This window comes from Ictidomys tridecemlineatus, chromosome 3 (assembly GCF_052094955.1).
Source record: "Ictidomys tridecemlineatus isolate mIctTri1 chromosome 3, mIctTri1.hap1, whole genome shotgun sequence".
NCBI classification, from domain to species: domain Eukaryota; kingdom Metazoa; phylum Chordata; class Mammalia; order Rodentia; family Sciuridae; genus Ictidomys; species Ictidomys tridecemlineatus.
The window spans coordinates 126,330,210-126,334,681 of record NC_135479.1 but is presented as its reverse complement, the minus strand read 5'-3'; the positions used below and the strand labels follow the sequence as shown (position 1 = coordinate 126,334,681).

General features: G+C 39.4%; 1 long non-coding RNA gene across 1 annotated transcript; it reads left to right on the top strand.

Moving 5' to 3' along the window:
- Nucleotides 1-569: 569 nt before the first annotated feature.
- Nucleotides 570-2,462, top strand: LOC120883960 (uncharacterized). The gene is made up of 3 exons (XR_005726105.2): nucleotides 570-691; nucleotides 1,436-1,466; nucleotides 2,154-2,462. It is a non-coding gene; the product is annotated as an uncharacterized LOC120883960 (long non-coding RNA).
- Nucleotides 2,463-4,472: the final 2,010 nt, after the last annotated feature.

Below are 4,472 nucleotides of genomic sequence, written 5' to 3'. Positions count from 1 at the left end.
CAAGGTAGGGTGAGGGCGAAGGTGGGATGAGTAGAACTGGGTGGGGCTGGGCTGCATGGGAAACTGACTTGTTTTTCTAAACCAGTTGGTCCTGGTGATGGGAGAGCTGCTAGGTAATGGAAGTGCCACCTACTAATGGTGATGGAGGAGGTGGGCTTGAGTTCTAGTCCTGAATAACTAACTGGGAGACCTTGAGCAAGTCATTTGTATCCTCCAAGAGGATAACACTGGATAGAAATGTCAGTTTTGCAGCCTATCAAATGCTACAAGTGTGTGGCTAATAGCATCCTAAGCATTCCCCATTCTGTTATAGCAACAAACTCATGAGGAAGGTTTTACTGCTGTGCTCCTTTTACAAGTGAAGACCTAGTAACTTAGAGTGGTTAAGTGGCTTGCTGCTATAGTTCAGAAGTGTTTCCCAAAGACCCACATACTGAAGTGTTGGCCACCAGCTTATGACACTATTGAGAGGTGGCAAAACCTTTAGAAGGCAGAATCTATGAGGACACGATCTTGAAGGGGGTATTAGGACTCCACTCCTTCATCTCCTGTCTTTATTTCCCAGCCATCATGAGGTGGAAGACCTGTGCCACACATCCCTGCCATGATGTGAACTGTGCTCCCATAGATCCAAAGCAACAAGGCCAAGAGACTGTGGACTGCAACCTCTGAAACCATGAACCAAAATATGGTATTTGTAAGATGAGCTGGGTGGGATTTGAGACCAAGGGGTCTGAATGCCTGTGCTTCTAACCTCAGTGCTGTAGTGTTGCGCATTCCCAACCCTGGACTCCCTTTGGGTCTATGGCTTGCCACAATTCAATTCACTCCCAGGCCTGGGGAGGACCATGCCCAAGCCATTCAACATTAGTGTAGCCTGTGTGACTATGTTCCTCATTTTCTTACCCCCAAGCTGAGGTTCCTTCAGCTCTGCTGACCTGCTTGAAATAGCCTGAAAACATTCTGAGAGCAAGAGAAGATTTCTGTCAGAAACAGGTTAATGTCACTTTTGGGATCACCATTTCCACATTTAGGAATTAAAAACCCAGAAACAACAACAACAACAACAACAACAAGCACGAGTTTCCCTTTACAAGGATCTCTCTTTAAAATATCATGATTCGGTATTCATGTTGGCCGATGCTGTTTGCTTAAGATAATTTTTCTTCTTATAGACATGAAAAATTAATTGCTCTGCCTTCTACCCTGTGGTCCTTTGATGTCCTGGCATGCCAATGCCTGAGAAAACTTAACCCACAGAATGAGTAATACTCTGGAACTAAGGACTGGTATTTCAATTGCCTAAGGCTATAGAAAGCTGATTGCAACACAGGAGCCAGCCCCCAGAAATAAATAAATACAAGAATACAGAACTACACAATGCAAGCAAGCAGTCTCCTGTCCACTCATGAAAATATCTTTTTTTTTCTTTCAGGATTTTAATTTGCCTTCCTTCAACACAACAGGTACAGTAAATACTATAGTTAGTACCCTTGGATTCATGTTTGATATTAACAGGGCAGGGTGATCCTAGGGCTTGCATAGGGCCTTCCCAAGAGCACAGCATCGTCATACTTATTATCACACACTATAGTGTGTGTGTGTGTGTGTGTGTGTGTGTGTGCAAGAGAGAGAGAAAGAGAGAGAGAGAACACACACCCCAGGATTAAGGATATATTTTCATATTGAAAGATAGCTGAGCTGAGCCATGAGGAACAGTCAGCAAACTGGTGAGGAGTGAGATAGGATGTCAGAAAGACTTCAGTTGGTAGATTCATGTACTTTTTGTCTTGGAGACAAAGTGCAACCTTTTAGGAAAAATATGGAAAGTCTTCACATAAATGCTACATGTCACATGATAGGTGTTTATGATGCGCACCAATTCTATTCTTTCCTGCCAGTAATTTAATCCTATTTATCATAGCATTTTCATTGCCACAGCAACTAAAATTAATTGGTGCTGTCACATGAAAGTCAGATTGCTGCGTCTCTGTAGTCGTTTATTTTGGTCCCAATTGCATCACGATGACCATCCGGCAGCATTTATCTAAATCTGGTTGAGGCTTACATGGCTTCTCCTGAGATATCTTCCTCATCTGCTTGTGGCTGTGTATAACTCAATCTCCTGCCTTTTTGTTTTCTTTCTGCCCAAGTGAAGAACGAGCGTACCAGCATTTCTTCAGGACACACCTGTGCGCCATGGCGGAGGAGCCCATCTTGAGGAAGGCAGGTTTTGCACACAGGTGGTGATTGGGAGGCCTCAACAGGCTCCTGACCAACCAAATAAAGGCTGGTGGAAAGACAAAGCCTGTGCATTGGGAGGTGGGGGCTGGAATGGGGAAGGAGACACTTTAGACAAGGTTATTAGCAGATGTTGTTTAAATGTTCTGAATGCCAAACTGTAATAAGAAAGATCAATGTAACATGGACGTTTTAACACACGCGAACTCTTGCACACCCACACACACCCACACACTTTCTCTCTTTCTGAAGTACACTGCTTCCTGCATGTGCTTTTCCAGGTACTTCCTGTTACTTGACATTATGGAGGAAAACTAAAGGCGAAGAGACTCCATTCAGTTTATCCAATGCATTGCTGGAGCCCGTGGTCAACATTAGATTGCCTCTAGAATAGCTAATTTTTTTGGTTGGGGTTAAGTCACTTCTTTCTTTTTTTACTAAACACCATATGTAATCCCAATTTTTATACCACACACCCTAAGGAAAAACAAAATATAGGCTATGGTTATGACTGGCGTTTGAGATGTTATTGCTACAGACAAGGAGCCTACATATTGGAGCTTAGGGACATAAACTCAAATTCTTTAGTAGTTCAAATATTTTTGTTGTTTTTGTTGTATATGCAATTACAATCAGACTCTATCTGGTTTGGTCGAGAATGAGGATAAAAGTGAGTTTATTTCTGCTTTCTACTTCCTGTCTGGAGTTCAGAGTATGCTCCATTTTTCTCTTTATTTCTTTATTTCTTTTCTTTTCTTTTTTTTTTTTTTTAAAGAATTAGCAGGATGTTTATCAACTATTTACTCTCTTCTAGCCATATGCTAACTTTCTTTTGGACTCAGCTTCTTCATTTATAAAATGAGAATGATTTCTTAATATTGTGATAGATGGACAGAAGTCAATCAACGTAAGGAGGAATTTCAATCTATAAAGTAATGTAAAGAATTTTTACTTTAACAAGTTAGATTTCATGACAATATTATTATAGTAGTCACCTGAAAATATTCCATTTCACTCACAACCTAAGAGATATAATGTTGTATTCAACATTATCTCTCAGATAGTCAAAGATTAAAAATATTGATCATACGCAGTGTTTGTGAGGATGTGGGAGTGTTGGATCTTCTTGTCTCAAGGTACATGGTGAAGACATTTCAAATTTTAAAATGTTTATGTCTTTTGATGAATTAATTTTCATTTTCTAGAAATTTATTTAGGAGAAAGAAAGATTCAAAGATATATTTCTAAGTTTGTTCATGTAAGTGTTATTAATGCGAGTACAAAATAAGGAATGAGATACATGCCCATTAATAGGAAATTATTTAAATTAGTTATGATATACCCCTTAATGCAATTAAGACCCAGTGGTTATTCAAAAATAGTATGTAACTGTATGTTCATTGGTATGAAAAGACATCTATAACATATTGTTAAATGAAAAGAAAATTATAGACCTATACATTTAATATTATTCACCCTTAGATGGTATATTTAAATTTATAGCTATGTTTATATTTATACATATAAAGAATATTTTGTATATAATGGTCTCAGAAAGCAGGGGTTATTGAAGACGCAGTCACTTTGCAGCTGATACACTATTGATGTGCTTAAACTTTTTAAAAAATAGAGAATGGTATCATGTCTTATAATCAGTGAAAACAACAATCATAAAGAAGAAAAAAGAATCCAAAGAGCATTCAGATGAAAGTCTTAATTCTACTGCTTCCAGTAATCTCTCTCATTTGTAATATGACCATTGAATTGGATACACTCAACTTCTGATGGGCTAAGTAGGCACAGGGGCTCAGGCTATTTACAACAAACTAAAGAAACAGCAAAAGATAAACAAGTCTGAGATAAATACCATGAAGATAGGGTATAAATTGGTGGGGCCCGCCATACATAACATGCTAATCTATTTAATGAAAGAATAGATGACAGGCGCCGGATGAGCTTTGCAAATTGAATATCATGTGAGAAAAAGGTCGTTGAGTGTTAGTGTAAGCGATAGGGACGGGGGGGGGGGGGGGGGGGGGGAGGAGGGGACAGGCTGAATTTGGAGCTGTGGCAAAGCATGAGTCTCTCCCACCTCTTTTCTTTCCAGAGACCCAGTGGTGGGTATTAGAGACTTTCAGTCTACTTTTCCTTTATTTTGGACTCAGACCTAGATGCTATCATGTAAAAATATCCCTGCTAATGCATATTAAGATGTGACATGCTTCCTTTTC